General features: G+C 40.1%; 1 protein-coding gene across 1 annotated transcript in view; it reads right to left on the bottom strand.

The window, feature by feature from the left end:
• TANGO2 (transport and golgi organization 2 homolog) overlaps window positions 1–17,982 on the bottom strand; it is a 165,986-nt gene extending 148,004 nt beyond the window's left edge. The window contains exon 1 of the mRNA XM_075275897.1: window positions 17,936–17,982. The gene's annotated coding sequence lies outside the window, so the exon portion shown is untranslated. The remainder of the gene's footprint in view (window positions 1–17,935) is intronic.
• Between the last annotated feature and the right edge of the window lie 172 nt (window positions 17,983–18,154).

Genomic DNA, 18,154 nt, shown 5'->3' on the forward strand with positions numbered 1-18,154 from the left:
AACCTAGCTACAATCAATAGCCAGCACCTGCGTAGCCTCAAGCAGAGTTTATATACCCTGACTCTATGTAGGACTGGACAGTGCAGCAGCACTCTGGATGGTTCAGCTCAGAGCTCTGACTGGCTGCACACCCATTTGTAGGTATAGCCATCTTAAAGGTATGGTTGTGAGTAGTGCTGATCTAAAAGGTATGAGGACTACATGTAGGATCATGCATATTGATATTCCTAACAAGATGACTATATGTATCTATGGATTTGTGGAGATCTGGCAGGGGAACTACAGGGCACAACATGGTTAAAAGGACATCCTCAGTGAACAATGAAATCTTAAAGGATTTATCATGAAAATAAATGCCCAAAATATTAACTTCTGCACTGATACAGTCCGACAGTAGGTTGAGATTGAGAGTTTGGTGGTCAGCTGGTGTGCTAAAAGAGTATGTGACTTGTGCCCAGCTCTGTGGGCTTTGATAGGCCCCTCACAAGCTTTGAGAAGGTCTGCTCCGGTTCTGGACTGCTCAGGCATTCTCTCACAGACTTTTACCTGCTTCTGGTTTCCCCTCCTTCCTGTCTAAATGGGTGGTGAACCTGAACCTATCCTTTTTGGACTCACAATGATTCTTGAGTTTGCCCGTAAGAGTTCGGTGGCTTGTAAGTATCAGGAGGCGGGTAACAAGATCCTGACTAGGTGGTACCATGTTCCATCTAAGTTGCATAGGCTCTTCCCGGCCTCCTCTCCTATGTGTTGGCGCTGTGGCCAAGCGCGCTGTGTAGGAGGAGAAACTTCTGCTTATTTTCTGGAGTTGTTCTGTACTGAGAGACTTCTGAGACGGTGTTCACAGACTGCTTTCTCAAATATTTCAGACTCCCCTTCCCTACTCGCTGGCCCTCTTCCTGCTCCACCTCTCGGACTTCTCCTTTCATGCCTACCGCAGGTCTGCTTTACAGCACATGATTAATGCCGCCAGGGCGTGCATCCCGGCGCTCTGGAAATCATCTAACCCACCCGCTCTTCACACTGGATCCGTAAAGTAGAGGACATTCAGAGAATGGAGGATCTCACGGCATCCCTTACAGACGCATGGATCCTCTTCCAGGGTTTGCAATCGTACAGAGATGTGATGGATTAAGGCCGCATTGTGGGCCGGGTTCCCCGCCGCTGGGGGTCAGAGTTCCCCTCCCCCCCCCCTTTTTTTTCCCTCTCTTTCTTCTCTCTTCCCCTCCTTCTGATTATGCCAGAGTTATTCTGGGGTGTCCTTTTACTTGATTGTATTGAGATGCCGTGTTTTGTTGTCTGCTCTGATCTGTTCCACATGCGGTCCCTTGCCTGATTCTTGGGCCCTGCTACGCTACTGATCTGTGCACTAGTGATTCTTTTGTAGCTAAAGACAAATTTTTATCTTGTGCTCTAAGATCTACAATGTTTTTAAATAAAGGATCACTTGGGGCGAGTCACAAAGGAAGCTCACTTTTGTGTAAGAAGCCGTTTCTGAGGCATTCATTTTAAAATCACAGCTACTGTTATACATTTATCCCAGATGCCTGACTTAGGGGTCTCCCACAATACAGAGAAAGCTGTGGGTGTGTTTTCCCTAAAATAATCAAAACTGGAAGCAGGGACTCTTTAAGGCACGAGTGGTAGAGTTGCAGCAGTGGGGATTGCAAGGTGATATCTACTGTAACGGGTGTGTGGCCTGAGCAATTGATGGAGCCCATGTCCGCTACAAGACCAAGAGCTCACAGTATCAGGATGTTTAGAAAGAAATAGTCTATATGGGTGTGTTTGGCACAAGTGTGAGTAAAAGCAGTAGTGATGAGCTGTGGGTTTATCAATTCTCCATTACTTGTAAGGACTATAGTTTATGGAAATTCAAGGCGAAATGGGATATCCAACCAGTTGTGGAAGAAAAGTGGGATAGTTTTTCCTTCGAGTCTGAGAAAAGAATATTAAAATTTCTATTCAACACCAGGACCAAACCCTGTATAGAAGCTAAACGGTTTAGTATAACCCTGCACTGTAGAACCCTGCACTGATCTGTTTAGGGTTATAGGTTATACATAACCACTGGCAAGCCACATATGCAAGCCTGTACCATGAGCAATCTATTGTTATAATCATCAGACATGAACTATCTACTGTTATCATCAGACGATATTGTTATCATCAGCCATGGAAAATCTACCATTATCAGACGTGAACTGTCTATTGTCATCATGAGACACTGGTTATCTTTTGAAACCTAATATATAATGATATACTTCAGTTTCATGATGGAGATAAAATTATCAGCGCTCTATATAATATATCAAACAATTTTACCTTTTCCATGTATATCAAACTTCTATATGTTTAACAACAGCACAGTTATTACCATTAATAGTGTAACATCTGGTTATAAATCACAATGGGTCTTTGATATCTCCTGCACTAGAATGAACAGAAACACTAGGAACCATGCCTAATGAATATTCAAGCTGTAACTACAAATACCATCAGTAACATGGCTTAAATGGATATTCACATCACTGTACTGGTGTTTCGTCTATAGCCAAAAAGATAGCTTTGGCTACTTTGGAACCACTGTGCAAGTTAATGGAGAGAAGCCTGCATGCAGTAGAGGCAGGGCCACGTTTTCACGATAAAATGGGTTCAGAGATGGGACCTGCATCTATCAGGTATTTACGGCATGTAGATATAGCTATAAATACTGAAATTGAATACTGAATATCCCTTTAATGATTACTTGTCACCAGGTTTGGGGCTACTATACCACTAGTTTGTCAAGCAGATAAGGGCACAACCTTACAAATAGTAAAACAATCTTTAGAAAATCTTTACTTATCTTATAGGATATGAGTTTGACTTGCAGGACTTTTCTCTCTGCATGTTTCATGTGGAAACAATCGCTTCTTGTTGCGTTATTTTTTGTCAATGAGTGTACAAGTTTATGCAGAAAAACCTATCCCTTGCATTTTGTGAACTGTTTCAAATGGTGTGATGTAAACCACCCACCCTTTGCTTGAATCAAGTGTTGCCCACCGGAGATGGCATGATGCTGCAAAACAGAGTGGAAACTTTTATAGTTCATTATTCCTTGTATTCTGTAAATCTCCCACCTTACTAGCACCAAGGCAACCATGTAATTATATCTCCTCATGATAACAGAAGGCATCAAGCACTCCTCCAGAATCCTTTCATTTCCTCTATGTCTCACATACTCTATGTTCTTCTCTTTCAGCCAAATATCTATAACATAAACGCAATTGTTAAAAAAAGATGGGTGCAGCACTCTTCAGACTATTCAGTCATATGTGAATAACAAGTAGTAACAGCATATATGGAAACACTCATAATGTTTTGACAATATGTCCATTTTCAATTTAAATGGATTGTGCCGCTATGGATACTTATTCCATGTTCTTATTCCGATTGGTCCCCCAGAAGACCATGCACCAAAAGTCCTCTTAAAACTCCTTGTGAAAGGAGCACCAATGCATTGCGTGATCACAGACACATTCACAAGCACTGAGTAACATGTACATGACAGAATAATGGATATTTTCAAACCCTGAAAGATATTGCTCAAATTTATCAAAAAATAAACTAGTACTTTTTGGTGCCCTGTGGTTTTAGGATTATTTCTGTGAAATGGCTTGGCATTTCCAGCTGTCACACAGCTTGACATTCACACGTTCAGTGTGGTTAAACTGCAAAATATTTGTCCTACGAATATTCAGTGGCCAAACAAACAAATTGAGATTGATACCTACAACAGATTTTTTCAGTATGCTATGACAACTTCATTTTACAGTTTTAAGCTTCCCCTCCAGATTTTCTGTTTCATAAAACTGTCCAAAACTTACTTTGTGTGTAGTTTTCCAGGACAACCATTCTATTGAAATATATTATTGTTGTAAAGATTGCACGCAAAACACAATTTATGGGGTGCAAGTAAGAACAGATGTTTCATAAGGCCTCTCACTGTTTCTATTACGTGCCCAGAAAACCAAGTTCTGTGCTGAAGCTGGAGCTCCCAGCTGGTACGACAAAGAAACGCAGCCTGAATACCTGGCAGACTTACATTTCCCAAAATGATCTGTCCATAACTAAGCAGATTATTTACACATACAGCTGTATTTATTTTACCAACTACCCTTTCACATCTGGTAAATGACATAAAGAAAGCACAATGTTTAATGGCATATATAAGTGTGTATATATAGATATATAGATGTGTGTATATTGTTACAATTTGGGGGTTATTTTAGCTCACAGGATCGCCATCTCTTCATCAAGATGGCTGACACAATAAAAAATTCCAGTAGCTTCTCTCTCCAACACAATGGATTCAGTTAATAACTGACCTCCAGCTTTTTTTGTTCTGTTTTCAGAGAAAAGCAGCAAGTACATCACAGTACAAAACAAATCCTCAGCTGTCTGGTTACTGACTTGCACATTCAGTGTCACTTAATTTGAGACTTTTAGAGAGACCCAGTATCTCCACAAACACAATGGTTCATACCCACTCACATACATGGTTCTGGCTTCCCCAGGGCCTGACACTTAGGCTGGTCTTACACGACCGTAGTTTAAGTCCACAAATGGTCCGCAATTGAGGGTTTTGAATTGCGGAACATTTGCGGACACATTATACTCAATGCGGCCTCTTACACCACCGGATATTTTATCCATGGTGTGCTGGGCCGCAACCGAGGTCCGCACTTTTTAGAACATGTCCGTAATGGCCGCAATTCACGGCACTGCACGGACTCGCCCATAGAATTCTATGGGTGAGTGCGGCAGGTCATGGACATCTGCGGAGTGTAAGTTGATGATCAGCAACTAGTGTTGCTGATCAGCAACTTGCGGACCGTAAAAGCATTACGGTCGTGTAAGACCAGCCTTGGGCTAAGCCACAACATAGTGTCCCACAGTAAAAAAGCGGTTCTTCCCACAGTGCTATGCACAGAAAGTCTGAAGAGGTTTTCTTTATGGACTTTCTGCTTCAATTATACCTGGATTGAACTATGAGTAAGGAACGATAAATAGTTCCGAAACGCGTCAGTTAAGAGGTTTTAATTCACGTTTTTCTACCTTTTTCACTATGTCTTCTTGTCAAGCTGTTATGTGTTTTTTGCCTGTTGTGGCTCAATTTTAAAAGAGCTATGAAATAAAGACTTGGATTTTACACGTCCATGAGTTGTGGATCCTTCAAACTACTATTTGGACCTATCTTCTTTATTCAATTATACCTATAGAGAAACCACCTAATGAAATGGCCCAACTCAGTCATTTTGACAAATGGATGGCTCTTAGACAAGTAAGGGCTCGTTCACATCTGCACCCGGTCTCCGTTCATGCAGGTTTCCGTTTCCTGCACAAAACAGAGGCAGGAGACGGAATCCTGCAGGACTCTTTCATACCCATTCATTTGAATGGGTTTGAAAGATGTCCGACTGTGAGCAGCGGTGAGCGTTTTATGCTCTCCGCCGCAAAACAGTTTTTTAAAAATCGGACACAGAGTCGGACATGTAGTACTCTGTGTCCGGTTTAAAAAAACGGTTTTGCGGCGGAGAGCATAAAACGGCCGGACCCAATCTGACAGCTTTCCGTCTTCTGCAGGCAGAAGACGGAAAGCTCAGAACGAACTGCCGAATGCTAGTGTGAACCTAGCATAAGTTCCTGCTTGACATCAACCTTCTGATATTAAAGAGTTCCTATCCAGTATTCGGGAGTATTTAAAATGCAAGTAATTAAAATAGTATTTAAAATACTTTTACTGTCTAAATTTAAAAAAAAGTGTTGTAATTTAAATAACCTGCCTCACTGCACGTAAAGAAAAAAAAAAAAAAACAGCGCGAGTGTAACATCTCTGCCTGTTCAGGCCTCTGCGCCACCCTCTGCTCGCATGCTGCGGCGCAGGAGGCGTGTGCAGTTTGATAATCTGCTTAAAGTTTTTAGTTGCACTGTGTGAACACGGCTCTAGTGTTGTAATTGGATTTGCACCACACCCGTCTTCTGCCCTTGTTCCCTCTGTCCATTCAGTGATTGACAGCTTTCCTTCCTATCAGGTTCAGGGCGGGTTCTTCCTCCCCTATTTAGTCTTGGTTCACAGTCACACTGGTGCCAGTTATTGCCCTAGCTTTCTGGTTTTTCTTGCTGTTATATTACTTGTACTCTAATCCTTGACCTCTGGCTTCCCTACTGACTATTCTTTTGGACTCCGTTTTGGCACTGCATCGCTCTCCTGTTACCGAACCCTGGCTAGCTGACCTCCCTTTGTTGTTGTTCGTCTTGTCTGCGTTTTGAGTTTCACGTATTCAGGGAGGGACTGTCTTCGTGGTTGTCGCCTATTACCTAGAATAGGGTCTGGCAATAGGAAGGGAAAGCGGGGGGCTTCAGTTTAGGGCTCACTGTCCCTTGTGCCCCTCCCTCCAGGGTTCACCAGCAGCTTCTGGGGAATTATCGTCTGCCATTCCCTAACAGCGAGTCACGTCATCATTTTCGTTTCTCGTATCTCGTGCGAGGTGCGACTAGAGGAGGGAAAATTCCAGAACCTGTGTGCGCACCTTGCCCTGCGAGTGTCAGCCGTAACATATGGCTGACAATGCCCTGTAACACCCGCGATCGGAACCGGGTCTGATCGCGGGTGTTAACCCCTGAGATGCCGGCAGTCAAACATGACCGCTGGCAGCTCAGTGGTTTCGGTATATTATGGTGCCCCACGACGGTTTCGTGGGGTGCCGGTGTTGGTAATGGGCAGCCCGGGCTCTGATCAGTGACCCCAAGTCTGCCCCATGCCGTCCCCTCCACATACCTGGTTGATCCTGCCAAAAAGGAAGCTGTCAGCCCCAGGCTGACAGCTTCCTAAACACTGCAATACACGTGTAACACAGCACATCACTGCTTCAATCCCCCATGGGGACAGAAAAAAAAGTTATTAAAAAAGTTTAAATAAGTTTAAAATAAATTAGAAATAAATAAAGCCCCAAAAATCCCTTTTTCCCCATATAAAATGTTTTATTATGTAAAATAAAGAAAAATAGAAAAAAAACATTACATATTTGGTATCACTGCATCTGGAATAACCTGAACAATAAAATTAAAACATTATGTAACCCAAACAGTGAACATCATAAAAAAGCGTAGAAAACCGCACAAAATAATGATTATTCACCACCTTCCCCTTACAAAATGTTCAATAAAAAGTAATCAAATGGTCAGATGAAATCCAAAATGGTACCAATAAAAAGCAGAGGTAATCCCACAAAAAATGAGCCCTCAACCAGCTCTGTCTACCGAAAAATAAAAATGTTATGCCTTTCAGAAGATGGCGATGCAAAAATAATTGATTTTTTTTTGTAAATTGAATTTTATTCTGCACAAATAGTAACGCATTAAAAAACAATAATATAAATGAGGTATCGCCGTAATCATACCAACCCGCAGAATAAAGGTAACATGTTAATTATGCTGTACGCTGCACGGGGAAAAAAAAAAAATGCTAAAAAGCAATGCTAGAATTGATGTTTCCTTTTACATCCCACCCAGAAAGAGTTACTAAAATGTAATCAATAAGTTACAGGCCCCAAAATGGTGGCATTGAAAAGCACATCTAATACTGCAAACACCAAGCCCTCATATGGCCACATTGCCAGAAAATAAAAATAAAAATCTAGCTTGTACAATGTGAAGACAAAAATGCCAAAAGTCGCCAAATCATTAGGACATAAGTGGCTGCAACTAGAAGGAAATGTATACGCTGTGCGAGTGTTTTCAGGGGACACCCCATATTTAGAGCTTATATGAGAGAATACACCAGCGCTGATCCCCCAGAATGCTCCTCTTCCCCATACGTGTCATAGGAGCTGGTGGGAAGATAGAATGGGATTTGATGTACCCAATTTTCTCCGCACAGCTTACATATTCACTTCGGGGTTACTAATGCTCACTACATCACTTGATAGATTCTTTGAGGGGTGCGGTTTTCAAAATGGGGTCACTTTCTGGAGGTTTCCACTGTTTTGACACCTCAAGGGCTTTGTAAATGCGACATGGTTCCTGAAACTGATCACAGCCAGATCTGCCCTCTAAAAGCTCCTTGGCGCGCCTTCCCTTCTGTGTCTCGCTGTGCGTCCATATATTAGTTTACACCCACAAGTGGGGTACTATGGCAGTCCAGAGAACTTGCATAACAAATTGTGGGATGCGTTTTCTCCTTTAACCCCTTGTGAATGTGCAAATTCTAGGGCTAAACAAAAATATTAGTGAAATAAAATCAAAATTTCACCTCCATTTTGTATTAATTTCTGTTAAGCACTTATAGGGTTAAAATACTAGGTATATGTTGTTTTGGCTTATTTAAGGGGTGCAGTTTTGAAAACGGGGTGATTTATGGGGGGTTTTAATACAAGGTTCTTTCAAAACCCCTTCATAACTGGATTAGTCCCTTAAAAAATGGGTTTTGGAAATTTCTTGAAAAATTTTGAATATTGTTGTTTCACTTGTAAACCTTCTAATGTCCGTAAAAAATAAAAGTATGACTAAAGTTTGTTGCCGACATAAAGCAGAGATTTGGGACATGAGATTTATGATATAATTTTGGCGGTCTGACTATCTGTATGCAATGGACATCATTTCAAATGTTATAAAATGCATATTTTTTCAAAATTTCCACGAAATTTCCTATTTTTTCAAAATTAAACACAAAACATATCTACCAAAATTTACCACTAACATGAAGTACAATGTGTTACGAAAAAACTGTCTCAAAATCACTCTGGTAAGTTAAAGCATTCCAAAGTTATTGCCATGTAAAGTGACACGTCAGTTTTGAAAAATCGAGCTTGGTCAGGAAGCCAAAAAGTGCCATCGGCAGGAAGGGGTTAAAAATTAAAATAATATGCCGATTTAAAATTAAAAATTAAATATAATTATATAAAATATAAAAAACAAAATTAATATCCTTTTTTAAAACAAGTAAAATACGTTCAAAGAATTTTCTCACATGTCCCGAGATTCACGAGAATTGATGAGAAACTCACCCATGCTGCGTTAACTTGTTCATTTATTAATGATAAAAATGGACAGTTTCTACATTTTTAACATGTTATTTACTTGTTTTTTTAAAAAGTATCCGATGGGGAATAGATTACTGTATGATTATGCAATGAAATACAGTAAATTAGGTTCTTTTGCATATTTTCCCGCATATTTTTTTTTTTTAGGTTTTTTGAATGCACATTTTGCACTTTTTGGGACTCGGAATAGTGTTGCCAAACCATTCAATAAAAACAAATAAATAAATAAAGGCGACCACAGAGGCAAACAGAGAGAGGTACACTGAAGAATGGAGAAACGAAATAAATAACTCCAAGAAACTCACCATGTACCAATCCCTACAAAGAGACTACACCATGGCCACCTACCTGGAGAGAATACCCCACCCCAAACACAGACAGACCCTGAGCCGGTATAGACTAAGCGCCCACAACCTGGAGATGGAGATGGGGCGACACAGGCAGACGTACAAGCCACGGGAGAACAGACTGTGCCAGCACTGTGACCAGGGTGCCCTAGAAGATGAGACCCACTTCCTGCTACACTGCACCAAATACTCAGCTGTGAGGGCCGTCTACTTCCAAAGATTCTCTGCCCACATCCCAGACTTCATATCTGCAGACGAGAAGAAGAAACTCTACATCCTACTGGGAGAAGAAGAGGCCACTGTGGAGATTGCTGCCCAATACGTGTGCAGCTGTCACCAAACAAGAAGAAGATGAGACTCCACGGACTGTTATACCCCAAACCACCCCCTCCCCATATAGCGGTCACCAACTAAGAGGAAGATGAGACTCCACGGAATGTTATCCCCCCCCCTGACTCCAACTCCCCCCACACTTTACTAGCTTTGGCAATGCCAAATATCTATTCAGACGTGCCAATAATGCTTTTTTTACTTGATTTGATTTATATTACGCTTTTTGGTCTATGTTCAATTGTTCCATTTTTTGTTTTTAATAGATCTTTTGTAATTTTCAAGTATTTTAGTATTTTTTAAATACTTTTGAAGTAGTATTTAGTATTTGTATTTAAAATACTTTCCCAAAGTATTTTCCTGAACACTGTTCCATCACTCAGACACAATTTTTTCTAGGTACCACATCGGAATAGCCTTAAGAAAGGCTATTCTTCTCCTATCTTTCATCGTCTTTTAGGCGCTGCCGTGCCTGCAATCCCGGTTTTTCTCAATATGTAAATGAGCTCATCTCGCAGCACTGGGGGCAGGCCTCAGCACTCAAACAGCACTGGGGGCGTCCCCAATGCTGCGAGAGAACTCTCTCCAGCGCCGCCTTCATCTTCGTCAGCAGTGTTCTTTTCAGCCTCTTCCTCCGGCGGTGGCTTGTAACTTCTAGGCCTTGAGCAGAGCAGATTGCGCATGCCGACAGGCCACGAGAAAATGGCCGGTTACTATACTGTGCAAGCGGCCATTTTCTCATGGCTTGTGGGCATGCGCAGTCTGCTCTGCCCAAGGTCCGAGGACTGGAAGTTACAAGCCACCGCCGAAAGAAAATGATGAAGAGGACGCTGCTGACGAAGATGGAGGTGGTGCTGGAGAGAGTTCTCTTGCAGCATTGGGGACGCCCCTAGTGCTGTTTGAGTGCTGAGGCCCGCCCCCAGTGCTGCAAGAGAGCTAATTTGCATACCGAGAGAAACCGGGATTGTAGGCGAACGGCGGCGCGGAGAAGATGAAGAAAGGTAGGAGAAGAATAGCCTTTCTTAAGGCTATTCTGACGTGGTACCTAGTGCCTAGTGTGTCTGAGTGATAGGATCCCTTTAAGAGCTTAAATGGTTAAGCTTATGGGGTGCTAAAACTGACAGCACTTATTTCTCAGGAAGGCTGTGGACTAGAGAGAAAAATCCAAATGTGTCTGAATTAGTGGAATTAAATAATGCAATTTGCTGAACTTGACAGAGTTGGTGAAAGTCCTCTTTAAAGGACTTCAAACTTTTTCCATTAAATTTGTCAGTAAAAATAAGGACATGTGTATGCCACCATTGACTCCACTGTTCTTAAAACAGATGTTTAATAGATGTTAAGAATGTTTTTCACGTATATATGTGTATGGGGCCTTGTTCTCAAAACCCTTGCAGAATATGGGGCCAATACCACTTTGTATTGTGGAATAGAACCTGTGGCCTCTGCTTGTGAAATATGCCTCATAATTAAAATTATATTAATTGAAAAACATGGTGCAAATTGGTTTAGCCATACTAATCACTGAAATATTTGTTGAGTGAAATGCTAAACAAATATAATGTTGGCTTAATAGTAAAAGTTTATGGGAAGAATATGCAAATCTGTCTCCCAAGATGTAAACAGAGAGACAGTGCCTCTGTTATGCTGCCACAATCTAGTAAAAGTTTGTAATGGATCCAAACACTATAGCAGACAGGTTGCCTATGTTAATATGGTGTTGGCTCAGTGATCGTTTTTATTGAGTCCAATCATAACATCAGACAGATCAGCCTGTCAGCTGACATACAGTATATATTTGTCAGCAATATTGGGTCTGTGTTAAATTCCTGCAATACACCCATATTTTTAGGTGACCATTTCCCTAAATCAGTATTTTGTACCGGTGCTGTGTATTATTAGCAATCCCAGAAAAATACAAAACAGTTTTCCCTCTGGATGCGGCAAATACAGATTTCCTTTACATTGTTGAAGGTTTTTTTTTAATTATATTAGTGGAATTCATGTTATCCCTGATATTCTAATGACAATAATAATTACTCTTTTTGTCATTTTTCAGCACCCAATAGAACCATGATTTGAGGTGGACTTGACTACGACTATGTCATTGAGTCATAAGGACATTTACTGAATGATAAGAAACCAAAAATGATCTATCTATGCTCCTATATTTGCTCACTTTAGCGGAATATTACAAGAATCACACAATGAGAGGTATAAGGGTCAGTTCACACGTGAAAACCGCCTAGCTTATTTGTGCGAGGTAAAAAACCTCGAGGAGTTTTTTTGACGCTGTTTTTTGCGTTCCACGCGGTTTTTGACGAGGTTTTTGACGCGGTTTTCGCTAGCGGTTTTCGCTAGGGTTTTTTTTTCCTATATGTGCTATAGAAACTGCAGGCGAAAACCGCGCGGTTTTTTGCAAAAAACGCGCGGTTTTGTGTGCAAAAAACCGCGCGGTTTTTTACCGCGCGGTTTTCGCCTCCCATTCACTTCTATGCAATTCTTCAGGCGTTTTCCGCCTGAAGAAAGGTCATGTCGCTTCTTCAGGCGGAAAACGCTAGGAGGAAAAAAAAAGCTAGTGGTCTACATAGACCACCATGTTAAAGGAGAGGTTTTTGAAGCGAATTCCGCTGTCAAAAACCTCCCCTTTGCCCACGTGTGAACTAGCCCTAAGATTCCACATTAGACCTAATTTATTTGCACAAGGTAAGTCATTCTATGCACATTTCATACAGAGTTCTAATAATTATTGGATGGATTTGTTGCTCCTTAATATTGAATATCTGCAGAAGGAAACAGCTGTATACATAAGACTGAGCTAACGGAAAATTCCTTAAAACATAGGATCCACGTAGCGGGTCTCAGCAAAAAACGCTGCTGGAAAAAAACGCGGCCGCAATGCATCATGGTTTTTCCCGCAGAGCTTTTGACAGAAAGTCCATAGAGGTTTCCTCTGCAGACTTTCTACTTCAATTATACCTATAGGGAAACCACCGGCATTTCTGTAGGTATAATTGACATACTGTGATTTACAAAACTGCAGCGTATTTTTCAGCAAGATGTGAATGGGAATTGCTTTTTCCGTGGAGTTTCCACCGCAGGCAAACAATAATGTTTATGCCATGTGGTGCCCCGGCCAAAGAACATTTTCAATATACAGGAATTTACAAAATTTTCTGATCTAATGAGAGATCATGTACAGAAATTTAAGCAAGAATTTGAGGAAATAAAACGTGGAATTGTGACCAAGAAGGTTACTACTTGGGTAGTGTTAACAGCTGGAAGAATAGTTTTTCACAAACTAAAGATCAACAGAGGGAGAATAGTAAAAGGCAACATACTTTTTCTGTTCATCAGAGAGATACATTGAGTAAGGGTGCCTTCACACGGCATAGGGCGCCGCTCCTTTAGATAACTATACATGTGTCCGAGCGCAGCGCTTCAAAACAGAGCCCTTTGATCTCAATGGGTGCCGATATACGTGAAATCAATAGGTAAAAAAAGCCTCCAATTGATTTCAATGGGTAGCACGCATATATAGGCACCCATTGAAATCAATGGGCTCTGTTTTGAAGCGCCGCGCTCGGACACTTGTATACGTGTCTAAAGGAGCGGCGCGCTACGCCGTGTGAAGGCACCCTAAAACATTGCAATACAATGGGTTTTGGGTCTTTTTTTAGGTTCAACTAAGATGACTACAAACCAATCAGTTATAGGACCAGAAAAGGTAAAAGGAGACAAGACAAGTGGCACAAGAAAAAAACAAAAAACATGAAAGTCAAATCACTGGTAACTTGCATGATGAATACAAGGAAGAATCCCTACTGGTGAATATTTCCAAGAAGACAATGACTGATGTTGAGGTTAAAGTTTTATCTAAGGGATTGTCATTTTTCCCCAGAGTCAAGCCGGACTGGTTCCAGCTAGAATTGGATGTGCTGCAATTTTTTTTATAATGTTAATATAAGATCTTGGCTTAAAGTGTACAGTAGCTGTTGATACACCAAGATGGGATTTACAATTAAGTGATTTTGGATTATTAAACGAAAGTGTATTTGCTCCACAGGTGGATGCTCCAGCCAAAGAAACCAAAGAAGCTGTCATTTGGTCAATTAAACATGATATTGCATTGTTGTGTAATGAATTAATTTTATATTTTTTTGGGCTATAAGATGCACCAGACCATAAGACACACCTAGGTTTCAGAGGAGGGAAATAGGAAAAAAAATTAATGGGGGGGGGGAGAGAAGTTTTGCAACTCTGCAGCTGTTGCCAAACTACATTTCCCCTTATCCCTACTTGACCATGCATGATGGAAGTTTAGATTTGCAACAGGTACAGGGCCACATTAACTGGAGGCCCTGCAGTGGAATTTGCCTGTGTTAATGTGGAACACAACAGTAATGTGATGGAGGTGTATTCGGGCTGCGAAGGCTTTCTTCTCCTAAAATACCTGCACCACGTGGCCCCCACACAGTATAAAATGCTCCACAGTGGCCCCCACACAGTATCAACATGCTTCACAGTGGCTCCCACACAGTACAATATGCTCCCCATAGTAGCCAACACACAGCATCAATATGCTCCACATTGGCCCACACAGTATAAATATGCTCCCCTGTGGCCCCCACACAGTACAATATGCTACCCACTTGGGCCCCCACAGTACAATATGCTCCCCACTGGGGCCCTCACACAGTACAGTATGCTCCACCCTGTTGTCCCCAAACAGTGCACTATGCTTCACAGTGGCCTCATACTAGAATTATTCACTGGGGTGAATAACATTTATACTCACCTTTCCTGGGCAGCCTTACTCCACCTAACTCTCTTCGGCATCTTCTTTGGCTCTCTTCTGTCTATGAATGAGGTCACCCATCCTAGATGTCACTGCCGGGACTTGTTATTGTGCCTCAGCGGTCAAGTGGGTAGCGATGATGTCATTATGCCGGCGAGCTCCACAGTGACCCCTGGGCACGTGACATTAATCCAGGCCAGCATAGTTACGAATAGAATACCAGGGATCATTGGAAAACCGGTAGATGTGAATATAAGTGTTTGTTATTTTCACTCACCTCTCCTGGGCTATATTTATAGTGGTCGGGGAACCAGGCTTTCCCTGATTGCTATTATGGTACTGCAGGGTTCTGGACATCTCCAGCAGGTTGCGGGCCCCATACCATCCTGGTGACCCTGCTCCTGTGACCCCGCTCCACCATTGCTGCCCCCTCCTACATTTGTACTATAATATGCACCCTCATAGTCCTCTCAAATTTGTGGAACAAAAGTGCGTCTTATAGTCCAAAAAAATACGGTGAATTTAAAAATTGAGTAAAGCTAAATTGGCATCGGCGAGGGACTTTGTCCATGAACGATAAACCTGCTGACAAGTAGGGTGCCGTCATCATCATGGACATGCTCTCTTATTTAGCTAAATGCATAGACAATTGGAAAATAGTGATTGTATAGGCGGATCTCATATGACTTGAAATTTAAATTAGCAAGACGTATAGAACGTATTTTCAAACAATCTTTGATGAATAATGTAATTTATGAGGAATTGTATACATTTCTGATTATTGAACAACCAACAGCACCTTTTTTATATACACTTTTTAAGATCCAATAAAGTCTAAGAACTCCCCCAGGGAGTCCAGCTGTTGCAGGTACTGGATCATTTCTGTCCAATACTACTCTATTTTTGGATAGATCATTGAGAGATTTTGCGATAAAAAGTAGGTTTTACATCAGAGATACATCAGACTTATAAAATAAGTTATAGATATTGCAGGATATGAGACTCATATTTGCCTCCTTTGATGTTGTTTCATTATATACATCTATTAATCATGACAGAGAGCTATATTCAACCTTCACTCCAAAAGCTAAGTGTTTAATTACGGAATTACTTGAATTAGTCTTTCAGAATAATTCTTTAATATTTGGAAATGATTATTTTTTCCAGTTATGTGGGACCACCATGGGCGCTAATATGGTGCCTAGTTATACAAATATTATGACGACAGTCGTGGAGGAGGACTGTGTCTAACCATGCAATGTTTTTGATTCAGATAGATGATAATATCAAATTTACTTTAGTCTTTTCTGAACATGAAGTCCAATTTCTGGATGTTCTGGTTAAATCTGAAAACAATACCCTGATTACGAATGTATTTGTCAAACCTACTGATAGGAAAAGTATTCTGAGATTTGAGAGTAGCCATCCTTGAAGTATGTTTGAATCATTACCCTATAGCCAATATCTGAGGATAAAACAGATTGTCGGTTCAGAGACAGAACTAGACACACAGCTTGACTGCATGACAAAAAAAATTAAAAATTATTAAACCTGGCATTTAAGAATCCTCCCTCACTTTCCTAACATCACTAAATTAATCATAGTAAGTCCATTCAAATTCTCTTGACAAGTTGGTATCGTAGGCCCTATTCGTAAGGGATGTTTTGCCTGCCTTAGTTGTGTTAACTGTAACCTCCGGGAAAAAGGAACACAATGACAGGGAATACACAATTAATTTTCATTTGACTTGCAACAGTGATTATGTAATTTATATGCAAAAGTGTCCATGTAATTTGGTTTATATGGAAACAACTCTAGATCTTAAAACTAGACTAAACCAATACAGATACTGGATAAGGAAAAAGTGTACTGACTTCTAGACACTAGATATGGAGCATCGACATACTGAGAATAAATTAAGATTTAAAATCATTGATTATGTATCCCTGTTACAAAGAGGTGGTGACAGATTTTTTTTTTTTTTTTCAAAAGATGTTTTCTAAATATATTTCTAGTGATTTTGTGGTGACCATGAGAATTTAGTGAATTTTTTTTTTAAATACATTTAGATTGTTTCTTTTTTTTATTTTTATTTTTTGTTGTATTTTTTTCCATTTTTTTTATTGCTCTTTGTAATATATGTTGATTTATGGTAGTATAGTTGACGATTTGTGAAAGAGTCCATATTCCATTCCAACTTTGCCTGTAGCTCTAGGTCCAGCTCTTTTGGTTGGGTTACGGGCCCTATACTTTGCTTGAACTCTGTTCACATGGAACCTCTGCCTTATAATTGATTAAAGTCTATGTGTGTTGTGTGTGTATATCGATATATAGACTGAGATGTAATGATATACTTTTGCTTATTTATCTCTCTGTCCTCCTTAACCTACATTTCATATATTTGACCTTTTATTGAGGGATTATTCTGATCCCTTCAACCATTTTTTCATGATCATGGTAAAATCATGCATTATATTGAATATATGGTTTTGCTATGAGACAGAAATAGCATTTCCCAATTCAGCCTTAGTTTTCCAGTACATGCTTCTTATGCCTTATACATTCTTGTATATGTGATACTGGACCTGAACAACATGGGGATTGTGATTTATTATGTCCTGCTGAGGTATCTATTAAATTTAGGGGAAACACATGGATTTTATGGTTGATTTTATTTAGTTCACTATATATATATATATATATATATATATATATATATATATATACACAGTATATTATATATATATATATCGCAATATCAGTATTAATAATATTGATTGTTTCGCACTATTGGATGCACTTTATTTTTTATTATATCTTGATATATTTTTTTCACTGTTTATGCTGTGTGGCATTCACTTTATATGCTTGGCATATGCACTAACTATAACATTGCTTGAGAAAGATTCTATATACATTGGACCGAAATATCATGTTTGCAATAAATCTACACTAATGTTTTGTTCACTGAATTGGAGTGCTGCCTATTTTTGTACTTTTGTCTATGTGGGATCGCATACCAGGTCTGTGAGAAATTTAACCCACTCTTATTTACTTAGTGCTGCTCTACACAAGGGACTGTTTGTTATCTATCTATCTATCTATCTATCTATCTATCTATCTATCTATCTATCTATCTACATACATACTATATTTTAGTCTATTAACACCAATGCACTCCTCAAGCAGTGGTCATTAGTCTTCATATACACGACAAATCTGTTCCTATACTAATTTATAAACCAGCAACAACCAGCAATTAAAAGTTGACATTTTATAATCTTCAACATATTTTGCAGTAAAGTGACAAACAAGTAATTAATGTGTCACAATCTTCATTAGTGAACAAAGGAAACAGCTTAACGATTTGTGATTACCTTGTGACTTTCTGGCTCTCGTATTCTCCACCGCTCTCCTTCAAGGATTAGCTGCTGATGAGAAAACTGTTTGAAAGTTTCACAATGCGGCAGCTGGACTGGTTCAGTTGAGCAATGAGTTTGGAGTTCAGGAAGTAACAGCAGTTACAAAATGTCCTTATCTTTCTAATTAAAATCATCTCAAAGGGCATTTGGAAAGGAAATCATATTGCCCACATA

The sequence above is a fragment of the Leptodactylus fuscus genome, chromosome 1 (genome assembly GCF_031893055.1).
Source record: "Leptodactylus fuscus isolate aLepFus1 chromosome 1, aLepFus1.hap2, whole genome shotgun sequence".
Lineage (NCBI taxonomy): Eukaryota > Metazoa > Chordata > Amphibia > Anura > Leptodactylidae > Leptodactylus > Leptodactylus fuscus.